This window comes from Narcine bancroftii, chromosome 2 (genome assembly GCF_036971445.1).
Source record: "Narcine bancroftii isolate sNarBan1 chromosome 2, sNarBan1.hap1, whole genome shotgun sequence".
In the NCBI taxonomy this organism is placed as follows: Eukaryota; Metazoa; Chordata; class Chondrichthyes; order Torpediniformes; family Narcinidae; genus Narcine; species Narcine bancroftii.
Window position 1 is genome coordinate 290,797,272 of NC_091470.1, and position 23,718 is coordinate 290,820,989.

The 23,718-nt window shown below is 41.0% G+C and overlaps 2 long non-coding RNA genes across 2 annotated transcripts in view; one reads left to right on the top strand and one right to left on the bottom strand.

Moving 5' to 3' along the window:
* Nucleotides 1-23,718, top strand: part of LOC138755395 (uncharacterized) — a 54,269-nt gene that overhangs the window by 7,383 nt on the left and 23,168 nt on the right. The window lies entirely within an intron of this gene.
* LOC138755398 (uncharacterized) overlaps nt 1,266-23,718 on the bottom strand; it is a 37,025-nt gene continuing 14,572 nt past the window's right edge. Inside the window, exons 2-3 of the long non-coding RNA XR_011352254.1 lie at nt 5,310-5,424; nt 1,266-1,533 (exon numbers count right to left, since the gene is read on the bottom strand). This is a non-coding gene — a long non-coding RNA (uncharacterized lncRNA). The remainder of the gene's footprint in view (nt 1,534-5,309; nt 5,425-23,718) is intronic.

Genomic DNA, 23,718 nt, shown 5'->3' on the forward strand with positions numbered 1-23,718 from the left:
TGCAATCTAGTTACTCTGTTACACTCATGTCTTTGTGGACCAAGGTGGTGTCCAAAATTAATTGAAAGAGCAGTCTTGTAAGGCTGGCTGTGGAGCAGGGGTGAATATGCATGGAAACTTGGTGCCCTTATGACAGGGGCATAACTTAATGATATATCAAAGGTCTGGAAGCCAATGGTCAAACAAATCTGCTGGCATGCAGATTTGTAATCATTGATTCAACATCCAGACATTGTTGCTTCAGATGAAAGATTCTGAACGGCATGTGTCTGCTCTCTGCTGTCTTTGAAATCCTCTTTGAAGACTGTCCTCTGAGCAATCTGAATAAGATTCTGCTTATGATGGAGAGGAATGTATGGGTGAGGAGAGGAGATGCCATTTTACTATTTCTGCAGGAGAGAGGAGTTCCCATGTGCCAGCTCCCTGCTCCTTTAGGTGAATGTTCTGCTCATATCTATCATCTTTCTGTTTAGTAGAACAGCTGTCATGTATCATCTTTAACTCCGGTGGAACCACAGGTTGTGATGGATGGCATCCACCTATCCCTTGAGAAAAGCAATTTCTTCTGAGTAGCATCTCCTGCTCAGCCAGGACATAAAAATGCACCCTGGTTGTATACTCTTGTTCTTGAAGAGCCTCAAGTGTCTTCCATTTAGACCACTCAGCATCAAAAGCAGAAGGACTTCCCATGACTTCCTTCAATCCCACCACTGAAACTGTCACATAGACCAGTCAATGGTGGTTGACAGGATTGTTGCTGATCTCCAATAAAGAAGGAGCACAAGATCACATGGAGTTCAGTCTCCTCCTGCAAGAGCATAGATATGGACAACTTTTTGCCATCTTTTGCATTTGGTGGGTCAAGTCTGACAAAATGCTCAGATCGTTATAAATCTGCATGACCCCTCATGACAGTATCCCAAATGTGGTCCTTGTTAACCTTCTGGGGGAGTCAGTAATACATGGATCTCTCCTCTTTCTCCCCTCCCAATGACCTCCCTCATCAAACTCCTACAGCCAGATTGCAATTCATTTATACCCCACGTCCCTCAGAGACTGTCACTTCAAGAGAGATAATGTGGCTGGCTATTGGTTACATACATACTGTAATCATCGTCATATCCCTCCCTTCCCTCTTGGTCTAAGTCACTTTCTTCTAGAAAAGGTGGTGTAGAAGAGGGTGAGATATGTACATGTGTGTGTGCGTGTGAGGATCAGCATAAAATACCAGTATTTACAGAGCTCACTTTATCAATTTCAGTCATGTTGTAAGATTCTAGGAGTATTACTCACGCTGCAGGGATTCTCAATATTAGAGGACACAACGAGGCTACTTCCTGCTAAAGTCTTCTAATGGTGCCTCTGGTAGGATGCTTCTAATTAGTCACCCTTGGGAGCACAATACTTTCCTCTTAGCCTCTACTAAATGCAGCAGGACTTCAATGTCTCTTTTTGTGAAATGTAGAGCCTTCTCCCTCTCTCCTGCAGCCTTTATTTCTTCTGCCGCAGCCATGGTATATGTTTGTTTTGAGACTGCATTAGAAAGAGCAGCATTAAAGGCTGACCTTCTTATCTAAATGCTGCAATAATCATTTGTAAATAATTTTAATAAATGTTTGGCATGCATACGGATTAAAATTGAATCTGAAATATTATGAACAAACAAAATCCATGAAATTTAGAAATTCATGGAAGTTTGAACCTACAGAAATAAAATGACTTGTACAAAACCAGAAAGATTGATGAGAAGAAATTATTTTCGAATACATTGTTAAGAACACACTTTTTAATCTATAAGACATTTCAGGCAGCTTTTCAGTAAATAGTACATAAAATCTCAAATACATCAATTTACATACGGCAAGTATTCCCTGTAAAGGAGGTACATGGCACTGAAGCTTTTTGTAGGTTTAAATTTTAATCTGAATTTCATTGTACAGATGTGCACTTCAGAAGCTTCTGATAAATTATAAGGAAAATAGAGATTATGTGTGTGAGATAGGGAAAAATTAGATTATTGTGGAGTTGGTTTACATAGGTCAGCACAACATTGTGGGTTGAAGGGCCTGTACTGTGCTGGATTGTTCTATGTTTATATAACATGTTCTTACTGTCTCTGCCTGTAACCATATTCTTTTGAATAGTTAAATATAAAATCTTTTAATAATGTAGGTTTCTTAGTTAACATTCAGCATAGTGTGGTCAACACCACACACAGCCAGTAACCCAGGCTTGAATCCAACACTGTCTGTTAAGAGTTTGTCCATTCTCCCCATGTCTGCGTGGGCTTCCTCTTGGTATTTTGCTTTCCTCCCACCCTTCAAAACATACAGGGGTTGTAGGTTAATTGGGGAATTTTGGTGGCACAGTCTCATGGGCCAGAAGGGCTTGTTACCATGCTGTATGTCTAAATTTAAGCTTACATTTAACATTTTGTACATTTAAATTTTAAAATTTATGTCTAATTCAAATAATCAGTGAAATTTAAGAAATTAAAATAAAGCAGTAGTTTATAGATACTTTGGATATTAAGATGAAGTCAATTGCTCTTCTACCTCCTGTAATTATTTCTATTTAAGTACCATATATTGTCTCCAAAGTACAACTTAACATAAGTATCTAATTGGTCAGGACATCAGGGAATATGGGGAAAAGGCTGGCAATTGGAACTAGGTGTGAGTATAGTTCAGCTTAGGGTAGAGTCGCAGAACAGACTCAAGGGTCCAAGTGGCCTACTTCTATTCCTTTATCTTGTGAAAATGAATTATAAATACATACAAACTGAAATGCAGTGAGGGTCAGTCAGAAATTGAAGCCAGTTATGTTAGAAATAATGAACAGGCAACAAAATGCACTGCAATACTTTCATTAAGGGGCATTCATAATATCATAAACTGCACAGATAGAGTTGAAGTGCTTTATAACAAGCATCTGGATCCCACAATTAGTTTACTGGAAAATACTTCCAATATCTGCTTTTGTCGTCTGGATGGTGAAGCACTCAGGTGGCTTTGTTTTACATCTGCTGATGGAAGATACAATTGGTTCTGATGGGAGGCCAGTTAATAGACAATGGCAACAATACTGGGGAAATAATTGCAATATGATTCAAACAATGTTAGGAGTGGGAAACCATATTTTAATGGCACAAGCAGACACAGGAGGAACTGACTGAATAGTGATTATAAACCTCCATCTCCTGAATGTTCTCATATATCAGAATAAATAGATCTGAGGCTCCGATAGCTCAGTGGAAGGCTCCAGTAGCTCGGTGGTTAGAACACTGGTCTTGTAAAACAGGGGTCATGAGTTTGTTCCTTGGTGGGGCCTCATTTATTTGATGGGTGCTGGACAATGTGGTGATTCTCTGTCTTCCTTACAGTAGACATAGTTAAAGCATTTCATGCATATTACCTTCTAACAATAATGGAATCTTTACCTAATATAGGCCATAATATAGATGCTAAAATGTAATGTAGATGTGAACAAAGAACTTATCCAGGGAACAATTGGGTAGATTTTAATTCCAGGTTTGATTTCTACATCTGTTGGATGGGATTAGAGGTCAGACTTCCCCAGCATGTCAACATGGTTTTGGGCATAAATGGAATTTACCATCTACAAAGCAACATATCTATCTCTTGAAACAAATTTAAACAATAATACCCTTGCATTTATCTTAGAATGAGGAAAGAAAATAGAGGATCTTGATAGCACAAAGATGCTGAAAACTGTAAACATGATGCATATAGTTTTGTTGGAGCCAAGTGGGTGTGTAATGTTGTCCGCTTCCAATCCTAAAAAAATTAAATGTTGAGCTGACATTACAGAGGCATTAATGGAGAAACCATACAAATTAACATGATAACCCATCATAGTAACAATGGCATGAGAAATTTAGTGGCATGAAGTTTTCAGCCAAAGTTACTGCTTTTGTGTAGTTGTCTACCCTTTGCACTCACAGTTCCCTTAACCAGTTAATTTTCATTTTAGATTTATTGTCAAGAGTATAGACCTGACATCACACACCACCCTGAGATTCTTTTTTCTTGCTGGCAAGGCAGAATTATCACTTACTGGATGTGGAAACAAAAACTGAACTCAACGTACACATGTAAACAAATAATGTCAATAAACTGACTGTGCAACACAGAGAGAAATTTTTAAAAAATCAATAAAATACAAAAATATAAGTCCTTAAATGAGTCCCTGATTGAGTTTGAAATTGAGTACTCTGATGGTGGAGGGGTAACAACTGTTCCTGAACCTGGTGTGCGAGTCTTGTGGCACCTACACCTCTTTCCTGGTGGTAGCAGCAAGAACTGAGTGTGTGCTAGGTGACATGGATCCTTGATGATTGCTGCTGCTCTCCGACCATCAGCATTCCACTGTATACACTACCTTTTGTGGAGCTTTCCACTGAGGGGATATTGGTGTCCCTATATCAGACTGTGATGCACCCGGTCAGCACGCTTTACACCATACATGTGTAGAAATTTGCCAGGGTTTCTGATATTTTACCAAACCTCTGCAAACTTCTGAGGAAGTAAAGCCACGGATGTGCTTTCTTCATGATGCCATTAGTGTGTTGAATCCAGGAAAGATTCTCTGAGATAGTGACTACCAAGAACTTAATAGCCCACTGTGTAATTGGATCCTGGATTCAGACCACAATCAGTGAGAATCGGCCAGAAAATCTCCGCAATCTCCAAAAGTGCTGGAGCTGAGATCTTCGCTCCCTGCTCTACCTGCTATATACCATCGAGCTACTGGAGCCTTCCACTGAGCTATCAGAGCCTCAGATCTATTTATTCTGATATATGAGAACATTTAGGAGATGGAGGTTTATAATCATTATTCAGTCAGTTCCTCCTGTGTCTGATTGTGTGGTTCAATATGACAATTACACCATCCACAAATTCACTGATGATCTACAGTAGTGAGTTGTATAAAAGGGCCAATGAGTCAGCATATAGGAGGGAGATTTAAAACTTAGCTGAATGTTGCACCAGCAACAACCTTGCACACAATGTCACCAAAACCAAGGAGATGATTGTTGACTTCAGGAAGGGAAAACCAGAGATCACTGGAGAATCAAAGGTGGAGATGGTTAGCAAATTTAAGTTCTTGGTAGTCACTATCTCAATAGAGTCCTATGTCTTAGTGTTCGCTGATCAATTTTGAGGGGATAATGATGTTGATTGCCAAACTGTAGTCGATAAAGAGCATCCTGATGTATGCATCTTTCCTGTCCAGGTGTTCCAGGGATTTGTGTGGAGCCAGTGAGTTGGCATCCATTGTAGACCTACCATTGTTGCTACAGTAGGCGCATTGGAATGGATCCATGTCAGGAGCTGATGTGCTTCAACACAAGCCTTTTAAAACACTTTGTCACAGTTAACATGAGTGCCATGGGTTGATAATCTGTAATGGATAAATATTGGAAGAATTTGGTAAGATTAGTGGGTTACATACATACACACATTTTAAAACAGATCTTATTTGAAATACTGAAGAATTCATATTCAGTAGCATTGCAGGATCTTTGGAGACTTTATGTTCATTTCACAAGTAGGTGCTAATTGAAATGATGTCATGAAATGAATAGCCATTGTTTTGGAGGAGACAAACTGGCTGCAAGTACCTACAGTGTGCTCACAGAAAGGTCACTCCTGGGTTTTGTTTATCTAAGACAACAGCTTGACCAAGGGAGGAGAACTCCTGTGGTTTGCTGAAGAAGGTGGGGTTATTTGCAAGTGAGAGAGTTATATGGGCTTCCTGGCAGTTGGCAGTTGGAGAGAGAGAGAGAGAGGTGAGACCAATCTCAATAAGCTCTCTCAATGTGTGTGTCTGACACTGAAAGAAGCTGAACAGTGCAAGCCAGGAAGAGCTGGTTGGAAACAGAAAGTTCCAGAGCAGTGGATGGCTGGAAGTCCTATCTGTCTGATGTTTCTCTTGGAATCAGGGAACAGAAAGCAATTCTGTGGTAGCCTGAAGAAAGAGGTTACCATCTGGAAAACCCTGATGGGGAAAGTTTCATCAGTGAGACATCGAGATGACTAATGGTGGTACCTCAGTTGTGGAAATCCTGGAACAACAAATCTCTCTCTGCAAACCCTACGAGAACTTTCCTGAGTGGTAAACATTTACCTTTCGAGCACCAAAGCCTGGTGAACTTTATACATTTTAAATTTTGTGCACAGTATAAGAATTGCCTGTATCCAGAGAACTTGGAAGAAGGAGAAGTGAGATTGAACTGTGAACCAAAGAACTTTTCTTAAATTTAAATACACATGCACTTAGAATTAGAAGGGGGTTAATTTGGGTTAGTTAAGAGTAGAGATAAGTTAAAGTTTGATTCTGTTTTCATGTTTAAAGATAATTAAAAACAACTTCTGTTTAAGTAAATACTTGTCTTGGTGAATGTCTATTGCTGCTGGATTTTGGGGTCCTTTGGGTTCATAACATTTTATGGGGGTTCGTCCTGTCAATTGAACACGAATTTTGTGGGTTATTACTCAATTGTTTTTTCAAGCTAATTTAAAGCTTGAGTGTAAAAAACAGCAGCAATGGATGTTGATATGTTTTTGTCAGAACCATCACTCGCAGAGCTGAAGAGCAAGAGAAAAGAGGAACTGATGGTTATTTCTAAGGCATTAAAACTGACTGAAGTTAAACATCGGATGGGGAAAGTACAAATTCAGTGGATTATAGTGAAATATTATATAGGTGAGAGGAAATTTGTTCAGAAAGACTTAGAAGATTTTCCAGAGGATAGATCTGGTGAATTGCAATTGGAATTGGAGAAATTGAGGATAGAAGAGGCTGAGAAACAGAGACAGTGTGAGGCAGACCAAACTGAAAGGCAAAGAGAAGAGGCATAAAAGCAAATCATTTCAGCAAGTTACCACACTCTCCTTGGGCACCAGTATAATTGAGGCCTGTTTGAAACAGGTGGGTACCACCCCATGCCAGAATAAGATGTAGAAGATATCCATGAATACATTGGCAAGTTGGTCAGCACAAGTTTTTGATACTCATCCAGGTACTCCATCCGGACTAGATGCTTTCCTCAAATTCACTCTCCCTACTATATCCATAATTCCTACTACTACTCTCCTATCAGCCATATGAACAAAACCTACTTCTTACTGCACATCTTGCACCAATAGTGCATTTGCTCCACAAACTAAAATATTAGCTTTCTTTCTCTTGCATTTAATAAATGAGCAGAGGAGTGCTATCTGTCAACATGTCTACCATGGAACAGGATACCCTGGAGTTCCTGGTAAACAAGGATATTACAGCTTTTTTGGAATGAAAGTATTGCTGTGGACTAATCACACCATTATTGAATGGCTACATTATTGAAAGGGCTCATCAAATCACTTGGGCCACATTTCCTTGACATATGCCAAAATGCATTACTCTGCAGTAGGTTTTTACACAATTATTTCCAGTATCCTCACCTTCATGTGAACGCTATTAATGGAGTCGCCTTCAGTGCTTGTAGCTGAAATTTACCCTTTCTTATTTAGGTAATGCCACTTCCTTATAGCTAATCATTTATTGATGGTTAATTTTGTAACATGATTGCACTACCTTAATGTGGGAAATTCACTGTGGCTTGTTTTGGAGAACTCCCTCAAATGTTGACATAGTTTCTACCCTGATCATAGGATAACCACTGTTTCAGTTTTGGCTGTAGTATTGTTTTTTCCAGAGAGGGAGGATGATGCAAAAGAGCTTTTAACCACTTATGTCCGTATCCAAGGATGACGTAAGTGCTGCCTTCAGGAGAGTGAATTTGAGAAAAGCACCCTGTCCAGATGGAGTACCTAGCCAAGTATTAAAAACATGTGCTGACCAACTTGCCAATGTATTCATGGATATCCTCAACATCTCACTCTGGCAGGGTGTGGTCCCCACCTGTTTCAAACAGGCCTCAAATGTACTGGTGCCCAAGCAGAGTGTGGTAACCTGCCTTAATGACTATTGACCAGTGGCAATCACATCCATAGTGATGAAGTGTTATGAAAGGCTGGTGTTGAAGCATATCAGCTCCCGTCTAAGCGATGGTGTGAATCCATACGAATTTGACTACTGCAACAACAGATCTACAGTAGATACCATCTCACTGGCCCTGGAACACCTGGACAGCAAAAATGCATAAATCAGGATGATCTTTATTGACTACAGTCTGACATTCAACACCATCATCCCATCAAAACTGATCAGTAAACTCCAAGACCTGAGACTCAACACCCCACTGTGTAATTGGATTATGGATTTCCTCCCCTCCAGACCACAATCAGTGAGGATTAGTAAGAACATCTCCTCCACAATCTCCATCAGTATGGGAGCACAAAAGGGCTGCATTCTTTCCCCTCTGTTCAACTCGCTGAACACCTATGACTGTGTGGCTCGGTATTACAACACCATTTACAAATTCTTTGACAATAGCATTGTAGTGGTTTGTACAAAAAGGAGCAATGAGTCACTATTCAGGAGGGAGATTGAAAATGACATTACGCTCAATGTCACCATAACCAAGGAGCTGACTATCGATGTCAGAAAGAGAAAACTAGATGTGTACTAGATTATTAGCAGATCAAAGGTGAGATAGTGAGCAAATTTAAGTTTTCAGGAGTCACTATCTTGGAGGATCTTTCCTGGACCCAACACACTAATGGCATTACAAATAATGCATGCCAGTGCATCTGCCTCCTCAGGAATTTGCGGAGGTTTGGTATGACATAGGAAACCCCGGCAAATTTCTACAGATGTGTGGTGGAAAGTGTGCTGACCAGCTGCATCACTGTCTGGTATTGGGACACCAATAGCCCTAACCAGAAATCCCTGCAACAGGTACTGCACACAGCCCAGGACATCACAGGCAAAACCCTTCCCATCATCAAGAACATCTACAGGGAATGCTGCTGTCGGAGAGCACCAACAATCATCAGAGATCTACACCATCCAGCCCACACTCTGTTCCCGCTGCTACCATCAGGAAAGACAAGACTCGCACCGCCAGGTTCAGGAACAGCTGCTACCCCTCCACCATCAGACTCCTTTTTTTTGTAATTCTTTATTTATCGCACCATGAACCATATCAACCAATATATTTACAGATGCATCTCTTTAAATATTCACAGTGATATTTTCTCTTTTTTCCCCCATCCCTCCCTTCCCTTTCCCATCCCCACCAAAATCAATAAATATTGAGCATGTAAAATACAATAAAACAATATCTTTATACAAAAGGAATACAAACAAAAAAGACGTATCATCTACTTATTCACAATAAATCTGATCGTGTTTACCTTCTTATCGTTTTAGGTGGTGGTGGTCCAAGGCCTGCTCTTTCTGTTATGTTCCATATCTGGTTCCCAGGTTTTTTCAATCATTGTAACTTTGTCTTTTAAATTATATGTGATTTTTTTTTCCCAATGGGATACACTTAAACTTGGTTATATATTCCATTAATGTTTATAGTCATAAAGTCCAACGTGGCCATCTTATATCTTTATTTTCACTTCTTTTCTGCCTCTTCACCACCTCCATCCCTTTTTTTTCCATTACTGTTTTTTAAGTTTTCCTTTTTAATCTCAATATATGACAACGCACTTAAGACACGAAATACAATCCCCACAAGCAATAATCCTTTAACCCTAAATGAACCTCCCTTCCTTGGATTGTCCCTTGATGGCAACCATAACTCCCCTTTCCATTCGGTTAGCGAACTTACTCCCAAGCGTCAACTGATTTTGCAGTGACCATTATTCTCCCCCCTCCAGCCTCCCCCCCAGAGAACACGATTTTCCTATACATATAACAAAGCTCTCCCTCTCTTTTTTCCCTTCTTCCCCTTCTCTTATCCATCTTTAAATCTTTATATATACATTATCTTTACTTTATATTTTTACATATTTTTGTATATTTTCTTACCGGCCTTCCTTCTTGTCACTCCTCCTCCTCACTTCTCCTGTCCTGCAAATGTTCAGCAAATTCTTGGGCTTTCTTTGGGTCCAAGAACAGTCTATTCCATTCCCCAGGATTAAATACTTTGAGTACTGCTGGATGTCTTAATATAAAGTTATACTCTTTCTTCCATAAGATTGTTTTCAACATGTTGAATTCCTTCCTCTTCTTTAAAAGTTCAAAGCTTATGTCCGGGTAAAAAAATATTTTTTGTCCCTTATATTCCAATGGCTTATTGTCTTCTCTAACCTTCTTTCTTGCCTGTTCCAGTATGTTTTCTCTTGTCGTATATCTTAGAAGTTTTACCAATATGGATCTCGGTTTTTAATGTGGTGGCAGTTTCGGTACTAGCGCTCTATGCGCCCTTTCGATTTCTATTTCTTCATGTGAATCTGTCGTTCCCAGAACCTTTGGGATCCATCCTTTCATAAATTCCTTCGTATCTGACCCTTCTTTCCCTTCTTTTAGGCCCACTATTTTTATATTGTTTCATCTACTGTAAATTTCCAATACATCAATTTTATGTGACAATAAATCTTGTGCCTCTTTAATTTTTTTTCGTTCTCTTCCAACTTCCCTCTTAAATCATTTATCTCCATTTCTACAGCAGCTTCTCGTCCCTCCACATTTCCTCTTTTCCCTATTTCAGTCATGACCAACTCTCAGTTTTGCATTCTATCTTCAGCTCTTTTCATTTTTTCTTTTGATTAAATTAAATTCTAATGATAGCCATTCTTTTAATGACCTCATTTGTTCTTCAAAAAAGGCTTTATCTAAATTTTGTCCTTCTATTTTACCTTCTTCTTTCCTTTGAAATTCTTGGTCTTCTTCCTCCTCTTCTTCTGTGTCTGTATCTATGTCGGTGTCATCTTCTTATCTTCTCTGTATCTATGTATCTTCACCCTTCTCTGGTGAGCTGCTTCTGTATCCTTGCTGGGCCTCCAGCTGCTGAGTCTCCCGTTGTTGGGCCTCCCGCTGCAGGTCGACCTGTGCCGCTCACCCTCTTTCAGCTCTTTATTCTCTTTCGGACCACTCTTTTTTTCTTCTTTCTTACTTCCCCCAGCCGAACACCCCGATACTGGGCGTCTCTCAGCTGGCTGGTCCGCAGCTGGCCGCTCCTCAGCTGAGTCCCCCTCCAGCTGGCATTAACCTTTTCTTTTAATTGTGCACTGCACATGCGCAACTCTTCACGCATGCACAGTTGCACACCTCTTCTTGGCTCTGAGAGCCATTTTTGAAGTCGGCCGGTCAGGAGGACACCGCTCCTCTGGGGACTCACCAACATCTGATATCGGGCGCTCCTCTCCACAGTGGCTCTCTGCTCCAACGTGCAGGTAAGGCTTTCTTCTTTCTTTTCCAGTGATTTTCCTTCTTCCCTTTTCTCTGTTATTCTTACTTTTTCTCTTTTGGGTGCCATCTTCTGTCTCTTTTCTGTAACTTTATCTTTCTCTTCCTGCATTTTATGTTTATTGAGCTCTGTTTTTCAAACCTTTTTTTCTTTTCTCTGGAGAGGGCAGGTTCCACTCGACCAACCACTACTCCATCACGTGACTCCCTCCACCATCAGACTCCTTAATGAAAACCTCAATCAGACTCATAGCTGATTGTGAGCAAGCGCAGTGAAGGGACTGAGACAACAGGCTGTGAGCTTGAGCATCACAACTGCTTTATTTTGAATTCCACACTGCAACCTTTAAGCCTGTCTCTGGTCTCGCCCCCAATGTCTCAGGACTTGCGTCATGATGACGCAAGCATGCACGTGCCCTTTCGGTCTGGACCAGTAGAGATGGTCTCACAATGCCACCCTTGCTGCAGCTGCCCCGCCAACTGCGCATGACAAGCAGGGCCGGTTTGCTGCTGCAAACATGTGTGTCGCCACACAACACCCCCCCCCTCCCCCTATACTTGGCACCGATGGTCTTGCAATGTGTTGAGGATGAGGTGTGCTATTTTGGCGGCCGACCTCAATGCACCGGTGGGGTAACCTGTACTGGTGGATCAAGTCCAGATAGGTGGTTTCAAATGGTCCAGTGTGAATAACTCCTCCTTGTCCCCAAATTCAAGAGTGAATGTGGAAGCAGGACCTTGTATGGTACCTCCTAACGTCGCTGAAGGGGAGTCCTGTGCTCACCCCTTCGCACAAATACATACTCACATGAGGATAAGACTGTAGGTTAGTTGCAGGGCAGCTGACCATGTCATGATGGCGGGGGTGGTGCAAGGGAACCCTGTTTGTCCAGCAACCTCTCAAGGACGACTGAGGGGTTGGTGTCCTATTTGGCTGCTGGCAGAAGAAATTGGTCAGGGACTGCAATGGTCTCACCATTAGACTAGTTCAGCAGAGGAGGCTCCAAGGTCTTCCTTGGGTACCGTGCATATTCCAGCAGAACCCAAGGTAGCTTGTCTACCCAGTTTGGCTATTCAAGGCAAGCCATCAGCACCGATTTGAGATGGCGATGGGAGTGCTTGACTAGCCCGTTGGCTTGGGGCTGTTAAGTCGTGGTGCGATGTAGCTGGGTGCCCAGGAATTTAGAGAGTTCTGTCCTCAGAGAAGAGGTGAACTGCACCCGCTGTTGGTCATAATATCTGCCGGGTCACCAAAACAGGAGAACCAGGCAGTGAGGAAGTCCTGGTGCAAGTTACTGTGGAGGCGTCCAGAATGTGTATGGCCTCTGACCAGCGAGTAAATCTGTCCACCACTGTGAGCAGGTAGCGCGACCCCCGTGAGACTGGCAGGTTGGGGCATCGAACTGCTGAGGTTGGTTCTTGGTGTGCCGATGGACCTTGGCCATCTGGCAGTCATTGAAGGTTTTTGCCCACTCTGTAACCTGTTTATGCAGGTCGTGCCAAACAAATCTTGCAGACACCATTTAATCCGTTGCGCGGATTGAGAGGTGCAATGAACCGTGGATTATGTAAAAAACTGCCGGACTTGGCCTGTGGAGACATTGCAGAGGAGCGTAGTGCCATTGGCAGCAAGTGGGAGATCTTGGAGCTGCCATTCCATGATTGCAGTTCTGAAGTTGAGTGTCTCAGGGTCGTCTTGCTGAGCAAGGGCCAGATCATTGTTATCGATGCCCTGTGACATTCCATTGACTGCTGGCCTGGAGAATGTATCGGCGACAATGTTGTGTTTTCCTGAAAGATGTCAAATAGTGGTGGTGAATTCTGAGACCTAGGATAAGTGCTTCTGCTGTTGGGCAGACCACGGGTCAGAGGTCTTTGAGAAGGCGAAAGTAAGCGGCTTGTGATCCATGTAGACAGTGAATGGCTGTCCTTCCAGAAAGAGCAGAAATGGAGGATGGCCAGGTAGAGGGTGAGAAGCTCCCTGTCAAATGCGCTGTACTTCAGTTCGGGTGGTCGCAGGTGGCGACTGAAAAAGGTCAGGGGTCTCCATGAATCATCAATGAACTATTCCAGGATGGCAACCACTGCTGTGTTGGATGTGTCGACTGTCAGTACATCCATTCATGGGTGGACTAGCATCGTTGTAAGGGCCAGGGCCTTTTTGCTCTCTTTGAAAGTGTTGTGAGCTTCGTCTGTCCATGCAAGCTCCTTCGTTGAGTCTGACATTACATTGAAGAGAAGGCATATAATCTCGGCTGCTGCAGGGATATACCTGTTGTAAACATTTACCATGCTCATGAACTCTTGCAGGCCCTTCAGTGTCATCGGCCTGGCAAACTGTCCTATGGCGTCCACTTTGTCGGGTAGGGGGGTGGTGACATCTTTGGTAATTTTGTGGCCCAGAAAGTCTATTTCTGTGAGTCCAAACTGGCACTTCTCCGGGTTTATGGTGAGGCCAAACTGTACGAGGTGGGTGAACAGCTGGTGCAGGTGTGTCACGTGCTACTTGTGCGTGTTGCTGGCTACCAGGATGTCGTTGAGGTAGATGAAAAGAAAAGGCAAGTCTCCGCTGACCACATCCGTGGGGCACTGGAAATTCTGCGCCGCATTTTCTAAACCAAACCGCATGAGAAGGAACTCAAACAGACTGAACGGGTTGATGATTGCTGTCTTTTGGATGTCATCTGGGTGCACGGGGATCTGATGGTATCCCCAGATCAGGTCAACTTTAGAGAACAGCTTTACGTTATGGAGGTTTGCTGCGAAATCCTGGATTGGGGAGGGGTCTGACATTGTTGTCCCTGTATTTGCCACAGGGACTCCAGCTGCTGTTGGACTTTGGCACCAAGTAGAGAGGTTAGACCCATGGGCTCTCAGAATGGCAGACATTGCTGAGCTCTTCCATGCATCTAAACTCTTCCTTGGCGAGGTTGAGTTTGTCTGGGGCCAGGCAGCGGGCCCATGAATGGAATGGTAAGTCAGTGGTAGCGATGTGATGTTGGATGCCGTGCTTTGGCAATGCTGCTGTAAACTGAGGGTGCAGAATTTAGGGAAAATCAGTGAAGAGGTGGCTGTGCTGGCCGTGTTAAATTTTCACAGAAGTGACCTGGGTGGACCGCTCACTGGATGTGCCTAGAGGCATGGTGTGGAAAGTCTCAGCATGAACTAATCATCTGCCCTGGAGATCCACAAGTAGGGAGTGTCCCCGCAGGAAATCTGCGCCCAATAGAGGTTTGTCTATTGTCTATAGAAGCCAGCACGAAGGACCATTGGAAGGTGAAGTCTCCGAAACGTACAGGAATTCGCCTCTTGACAAAAGTTCTGATGGCGGTGTTATTGGCAGCACACAGAGACAGGCCATGGGGTCTCGTGCGTGTCTCAAGTGCTGTAAGGGGTATGACTTACCTCAACCCTCATGTCCTTGAGGAATCTGTGGCCTGAGATGCTGTCCCAGACACAGAGAAGCCTGTTCAGTCAGCCAGTCACCGCAGTCACTAATGGTGGCTGGCCCCATCGTTTCCCGGAAACGAGCATGGCTAGTGGCACCTGCATGCGTATGCACCCCTAATGCAGGTGGTAGAAATACCATTTGGGATCAGACCTTTCTGCTTTCTGGCAGGGCTGGGCCTACTCATGTGATGGACTGGATTTGGGTGTTGTCCTTGGCAGTGGCCAGTTAACACGGTTGACCGAGTCTATGGCTTCACATTTGGATCGGTAGAGAACGTCTGCTCATGCTGCAACCTTATGCGGGTCGCTGAAATCCGCGTCAGTCAACAGGAGTCTGATGTCTTTGGGCATCTGCTCAAGAAACGCCTGCTCAAATACTTCTGCCAGTGTGAGCATCTTGTCCATGAGGGCAGAGGGGGTCCTATCGCCTTGGCTGTCCAAGTGAAGGAGTCTGGCAGCTCTCTTGCCTCGTGAGAGACCATATGTGCTAATGGGGAGGTTTTTCAGAGCCATGTATTTAACTTCCTCTGGTGGCACCTGGATGTCATCGACCCGTGAGGTGGCTTCCTGATCAAGCGAGCTGACAACAGAAGTATCTTGTCGAATCGGAGGTTATCTGTTTGATCTGGAACTGGGGCTCGGTTTGGCCAAACCAAATGCGGGCCTGATTGTCCAGAATGTTGGCAGCTTCAACACAATGGTGCCTATGGCTGCTGGTTCCATTGTGTCAAGTCTTCAGGATGTGGAGACTCATTGGGGTCACCAATGTAGTGAATTGTGAGCGAGCGCAGCGAAGAGACTGAGACAGCAGGCTGGGAGCTCAAGTATCACAACTGCTTTATTTTGAATTCCGCACTGCAGTCTTTAAGCCTGACTCTGGTCCCACCCCCAATGTCCCGGCACTTGCGTCACAAGGAAGCAAGTGCGCATGCGCCCTTCCCATCTGCAGCTGCCCCGCCGACCGAGACTGACAAGCGGGGCTGTTTGCCGCTGCAAACAAGTGCATCACCACAGACTCTTACTTTTGCACTTCATTGATTTTTTTCTCTCTGTTTACATTTTTTTATTTGTTTACGTGTATACACATCTTCTTTGAGTACAGTTTTTTTACACTACCAATAGTGGTAATTCTGCCTCGCCTGCAGGAAAAAGAATCTCAGAGTTGTATGTGATGTCATGTATGTACTCTGACAATAAATCTGAATTCTGAATTTGGATGCTGCATTTTACCTGTTGTCTACAGGAAATGTGATACAACTGCTGGTCCACACAGATTTTCCTGATGTAAGAGTCGACATTAGAGGACATTCATGTCCTGCAACCTGGAATGATGCAAAGACAGAGTGGCTCTGAGATTTCATGTCCAAGGCACCCGTGTGAAGCTAATATATCTTTGCACTCTTGATATCAGACCAGTGGTGAAAGCCTCATGATAGAAATGAACCTGAAGTATTTTTTCTTTCTTGCCGAACGCTCTTTACAGTTCTAACCTCAGCCAAGATGCCACAAGGTACCATGTAGATGCAAAAATAACAAGTATTACACCAATATTTCAGAGGAATGAATTGTTTATTCTCACATGTACCAAAATATAGTGAAAAGCGCTGTTTTGCATATTATCTAGCAAAGTCAACTCAAACTGAAGTGCAGTAGGAAGTGAAATAATAAAACAAAAGTAGAGTGCAGGGGAAAGTGTTACAAAGACAAACTACAGAGTATAAAGAAAAGTAATTAATTTGTGCACACTGAGAGAGGTGTATTTCAATCAACGCCCGCTATGAGTGCTGTTACTGAACTTTTGACACTTGAAACAGCTGGGACGCCGCCACCTGAAGACCCGACTTTAAAGAGATGTCCACCGATTGATGTAGCGGTGGCGCTGCGAAATGCACCACCAGTTATGAAGACTTCAACAGACCTTGATGTAATTAAGGCTTTTGATGTAATATGGGTTAAGGATAACCCTGAATACCAGTCTTCTGATACTGCTGAGGAGGTTGTGGCAGGGGTTTCTACATGGAGTCATACTGTAAGAAAAGCAGTTAAACTAAAGAAGTTCAGAAACAGCAGCACCCTATTTTGTCTGAATCTATTCCAGTTGATATGCTTATCAAGAATCTTGAATTTAAGTTATCTTCTTCAATCAAAGAGATAGCTAAATTTTTGGTTCAAGTTAATACTAAAAGCTTAATACCTTGGTGGATATTAATACTCAACAGATGGTTGATTATGGAGCTTTTAAGCTTGAAATGAATGAAAGACGATGTTTGTGACCAAGGTATAGTTGAGGTACAAGATCAAATACAAGATGTAAATAAAACAACTGAAACTTTACAAATCCAGAATAAAAATTGAGCGAAAAAGGTTGACTATTTGGAGAATCAGTCTAGACGGAATAACATAAAAATTGTTGGTTTGCCAGAAGATATAGAAGGACCAGATCCAAGAAAATTTTTTACCGAATGGATTTCACAAGTGCTAGGACAAGATAAGTTCCCGGAGGGCTTAATATTGGAACGTGCTCATAGTGCTTTGAGAAGAAAGCCTTTTTCAGGACAGAATCCAAGACCTGTTCTGGTTCGTTGTTTAAACTATCATGATAGAGAGACAATTTTACGTGTGGCTATTAGAAATGCGCAACAAAGTAGATCTACTTTGATGGTCCAGAACAATCGTTTTTTTTTATCCGGATTTGAGTCAAGAAGTCATGTCTCAACGACATGAATTTAATCTTGTGAAATAAGTGTTATGGGAAAAAGGATATAAAGCAACATTTAGATACCCTGCAGTATTGAAGATTTTCCAGGATGGATGTCAGCCAAAATTTTTTGATAACCCTAAAGAAGCTATGGACTTTGCTCAACTATTTCCAATCACACAATTCCAGGAACGACGTAGTCCTCAACGGTCTCCAAAGAGAGTAGAGATAAAGATGGGAATCGAATTTCAAGAAGAAATGGAAGCAATGGTGGTCGGAGTGATAAAGCTGATTAAAAAAAAAGAATTTTTTTTTCACTCGAGAAGATTTAAATGATGATGATAGTTTAATGTGAAATGGGAGTTAGGAGAGGGAACTGGGTGGGCATTATTTTCCAGAAGTCGTCAGCTACGTGTGAGTTATCTCACACGCAATATTTTGTGGGAGTTACCGCATTGTGCGGTTTAAACAGGAGGAGGTAGCAACCTCTTACCTGTTTTTTTAAATTAATTTTTGGATTAAGGAGTGAAGTTTCTTTTTATTATTTTTTTTTAAAAATAGTTTTTTTTGTTGTAGTTTTAAGAGGGGATAAGGGAAGGGGGTCTTTTTTTTCTTTGTGTTTTTTTTCCCTTTTTTTCTTTTTTTTTTCTTGTGTGGTGTTGTACGAAAGGTCTAAACTAAAATTTTTTTTTAATGTCCAGGGTTTAAATAATCTTATTAAGTGTAAGAAAATACTTGTTCACTTAAAAGAATTAAAAATTGATGTGGATTTTTTTTTCCAGGAAACTTAATTAACAGATAAGGAACATGTGAAATTTAAACGTGAATGGATTGGATAAGTTTTTTTTTCATTTAATTCAAAGGCAAAAGGAGTGGCAATTTTGATGTACAAGAATATACTATTTCAGTTATAGAATGAAGAGAAAGATGGTGGAAGATTATTAAAACTGAATTGTACAATCTTTAACGAGGCTTGGACTTTGCTTGATGTTTATGCTCCAAATGTTGAGGATATAGCTTTTGTTGTGGATATGTCTTTGTTATTTGGATAAGTAAATTCTAATGTGATGATTGGGGGAGATTTAAATATGGTATTGGAGCCTCTATTGGACAAGTATTCAAGAGTAATTAAGCCATTATATAATAATCAACTTGCTTTTTTTATATATACATACTGTTTGGATTTGCGATTGATTGCAACAGTTTTGGAAAGGTATTCAATCTATTTTTAATAGTTTATATAATATCTATGTTGTATTAGATCTTGATATATTTTTATTAGGGAAAATGTAATCATTAATTGATTATTAAATTTCTTGTATTTATTTAGCCTTAGTGGTGGCCAAGAAATGTATAGTGCTTATTTGGAAAGATAGAAATATACTAATCTTAGATAGGTGGTATTTAGAGATGAAGTCTTGTTTAATTATGGAAAAGATATTCTTTTCAATTTAAGATAGGATGTCTTTTAGTTGAAGTGGACTCTATTTGTTAAGTATATGTAATTAAGTTTGACTTAAATATGTTTTATGTGTGATATTTTAGATTTGATAATTTTTTTAGTACGTTTACTTGTTATTTTTCTTTTTGTTTGTGAGTTTTTTTTATATACATAATATTATTAACTTCATTAATTCTTCTCTCTTTATTTTTGGGGGGAGGGGTGGTTTTTTTATATATATTAATTTTTTTTAGTGGCCATATATATATGGGGGGGTTAGATTAATCTAAGTTAGGTTATTAATGTTGTGTTGTAATAATTACTTTATTTTTCATTTTTCTTTAAATGTAATTTTTTCTGTTTTATTCATGTGATAAAATCTTTAAATAAAGTTTTAAAAAAAACAATGTAGTAATAACCAATTCCAAATAAAAATTAGCATTCTTACAGAACTACAGACAAAAAGAAGAAAACTCTATTTCTTTCATTTGAAAGATAGTACTGCTCTGCAATGAGAGCCTGTGCTGTATCCAGTACCCTCAGCCATTTCTTGACAGAAATGTGGTATTAATCAAATTGGAAGAATAACAATCCCTTCAAGAAGGAAATCAAAATAATTAATCTAGAATCCCATTTATTGTCAACTCAACACTTCTAGTTGAACATATTTCAGCCTTAAGCCTCACACTCAAATGTTGGGCCCCAAAAAGCAATGATGTTATTGTCAATTGACTTTCCTTTCCTCTTTAGTTTTTGTCACCATCAATCATGATGTAGCAGGACTACAAAGTTATGATCCGACTGCTTCATTCATGCAGCAGTTCAGGAGTCATGTAATACTATCTTGCCAGACTGGTGCTCTCTGGTTTAGTTTTGTCTGCTGCCACTCGCAGTTTGCAGTCCCCATTGAACCAAGGTTGATTACTGTAATGGAAGGTTTAAACCGTGTTTTTTACTTTTGCAGCCTTTGCTTCTGCAAAGCTGAGAACCTGCTTGTTTTTTAGAATCAGTAGACATAATCTAATTTACACTATGAGACCCAGGGATGCAGTTGAATAGGAAGACATAATCTAATTTACACTATGGTGCCCAGGGATGGATATGAATTAGTAGAAACATCTAAGTTCCACCATGAGGCCCAGAGATGCAGTTTTCTTTTGTTGGTCGCAGACTGTCAGGAGACCTTGAAGATAATTAAATCATTTGTTCAAAGAGATAAGCTATGAAGTAAACAACTTTTGGGTCATATAAGCCATGGTCCCACTGCTGAAGTTGAAGACTCTCCGAGAGGTGGCAAAACCTCTCAGCAAGAAGAAGAACTTCTAGAATCCAGCTAATGTCCCGGTCGAGGGAGGTGGAGAAGCTGCTCCCGGCGCCCCAACAACCTACTACATGTGCAGTCGTTGCCTCGCTTTGGCAGTTGGGACCAGTCCAGGCATTGATAAGTATAATTGGGAAGGGCTAGCATATTGTAGTTTGAAATCAGCTTTTGAATTTGTAATATAATTTGTATAAACTGAACTGCTCTTGGTGTGTGTGTCTGTTATCTTTCGGTAGCTCAAACACTCTGACCAATCTAAAACGAACAAAATGAGAGGTACAAGTTTACCCAGGACATTTATCTTAATGAGAATTTAAGAATGAACATTATCTATAAAATGTGACAAAGTTTGGAAACTTAGCTTGAAAAAGTGATCTTTGTTGAAATATTTATTCACTATGTAGCTAAAGTATCTTTAGTTTTAATTTGGTTAATTCAAAACAAGGTGGAATTTTTAATAAAAAAACAAAGCTTTTAACATTACATACTGTAACTGTATCGCCCTCATATAGATATCCATCAACACAGAAACCCATTAGGAAATATTGCCTGAATACCGTGCAGGTAATATATGTTTTTTTCAAATTTGGTAACCCACTGCACATTATGTGCATGTACACGATAGACAGGAATTTTTTTACACTGAAAATAAAAATGAACTTAATTGACCAGCCACTGATTCTAAATTAAATTGTTTTTTTTAATTGCTTTAATTAAAAATAATCATATAACATTTTAATTAACAAGTAAAAAGTTGGACATGTTAAAGTTAAAAAAAAACAACTAAAAATACACCAATTAACTGTAGATTTTTGGAGGGTTGGAGGAAGCCAGAGCACCTGGAGAAAACTCACCCAGACAGAAGGAGAATGTACAACTCCTGACAGACAGCAACGGTTACTGAACCCAGGTTACTGGTGCTCTCGTAGCATTGCGCTAACCGCAATGCTAACCATGCCGCCAAAATCTGCCTCCGTTAGTCTTCTTCATCACCATTCAAATCCCCTTCCAATCCTTCAAAGTTAGATTGTTTACTCTCTTCATTAAAATACGTTAGGACAGTCTCCAACTGTTCTTCCGTTACTGTAGTCGACACTGGAACACCATCGCTGTCGCTGCTTTCACCATCAGCGGTGGAATCACCATCAGCATTATATATTATGCCGGCTTTTCTGAATCCACTCTCTGGTGTTATCTTATCCCACGCTCTTTGTGAACTACCATGGAATCAAAACTGCCTGATCTCAGCCTATAACACCTTTTCACCCATCGTTTCATAACATTGGAATCCATCCAACCAGTTCGCAATCACAGTATTGGGCAATTTTTCTTGAGGCAATGTTACTCTTTTAAATATTTTCATTGGCTTCAAATTTAGTGCCACTTGCAATGCAGCCAAGGACTACAGTAAAGCATGACCTTTCATATCCGGTCATGGTTATGGCTGCAGTTTTTGTTCCAGAGGCAGCCACAGTTCTTGGATGTTAATGATGTCTGCAGGTGTGATTTTAAGTTCATAAAGTTCATTGGCAACAAAGCTGTGAAAATCCATGTTTTTTAATTCCCAATCTTCTGGAAATCGCTGACTTACAGTTGTTCTAATTCTTACTGACAATCCGTTTCACTTCATAAAGTTTGATATCCAGGGAACCCCGCCTTGAAATCCAGGATGCTTCTTTCAAGTGCCAATAATCTTACTCTCATCTGAATGGCAACTGTAGATGCTGTGATATGGTTGTTTATGACTAAGTACCCTCTCCTTAAAGTCAGACACCAACTGGGGCCATTTTGTTCTTGGGCAACGACATGCGCATTTTAGTGGATTTATCCTCTCATGCTCCTCTTTATATTTCCTCCATTCACCAACCTGGAACTTTCTTGTGCTGCTCTGTTGCCAGTTTCTTCTGGTAGCAACTTTCAGCTTGAAATTAGCATTGTAAGATTTGCGTTTGACTACTCGCATTGTGAAAACTACTGGTAGTCTAGATCTCAAAGGTACACTAAATGCAAGGGCCTTTTATACTGATTAGGCTAGACTGAACGCAGGTGATAGCTATACAGGCTGATAATGTTATCTGCGTATGTGTTGCTTTATTTTTTTAGTGCGTGCATGCTATACAAGCGTGAAACAATGCACACAATTTACAGCAGGCATAGAAAAGCAATACCGGCAATGAAAGAACATGTAGAATTTATAGCAATCATGGGAATATAATAGCAGCAATAAAAGAATGCGTACAATTTATAGTGAGCGTGTGAATGTAATAGTGGCAATGAAAGAACGCGTAAAATTTATAGCGAGCTTGGGAATGTAATAGCATCCATGAAAGAACTCGTACAATTTATAGCCAGCATGGGAATATAATAGCGGCAATGAAAGAACGTGTACAATTTATAGCAAGTGTGGGAATGTAATAGCAGCAATGAAAGAATGCATACAATTTATAGCAAACGTGGGAACTTGGTACATACAAAATGACAAAATTCAAAAATTTGATCTCAGGAATATCTCTTTGGCCTGAGTGCCATGGTATTCCAATAAACAGGATATTCTAGCAGGGGCACTGCATCTCTTATCAATATTAATTACCCAGACCTTTCCCCTGAGGGAGGAGATTAACATATCAAGTGCCTCTGATCTGAGACATCATTAGGATGATTCTGCCCTATTGCATCAGTTTAATCATCCTCATTACATCAAATCAAACCATAAATTTCTCAATTGCACTCTATTTTAACAGGATAAGGTTTTTCTGAAAGAAAGGCTTTTAAAATCATGACAATTAAAATCCTGCTTAACTCTGAAGTCTATATAATGGGCAATTGACACCTCTGGGGGAAAGTTGAATGGGTGTTTCTTCTTTGGCTTGGCTTCGCAGACGAAGATTAATGGAGGGGTAATGTCCACGTCAGCTGCAGGCTCGTTTGTGGCTGACAAGTCCAATGCGGGACAGGCAGACACAGTTGCAGCGGTTGCAAGGGAAAATTGGTTGGTTGGGGTTGGGTGTTGGGGTTTTCCTCCTTTGTCTTTTGTCAGTGAGGTGGGCTCTGCGGTCTTCTTCAAAGGAGGTTGATGTCTGCCGAACTGTGAGGCGCCAAGATGCACGGTTTGAGGCGATATCAGCCCACTGGCGGTGGTCAATGTGGCAGGCACCAAGAGATTACTTTAGGCAGTTCTTGTACCTCATCTTTGGTGCACCTCTGTCTCGGATGCCAGTGGAGAGCTCGCCATATAACACGATCTTGGGAAGGCGATGGTCCTCCATTCTGGAGACGTGACCTACCCAGAATGGGTGTAAATTGCAGGAGATTAACTGTGGCAGATATTGGGATGATGGAATGCATTTTGTCTCATGTCCCAAGTAAATGCTCTTGTGAGTCGGAATATAGAATACTACATCCACGCGATATATGCGTGTCTGCACAATACAAAAATATTTTACTCACTTTATGATTTTCTGCACGTTATGTGCGTAC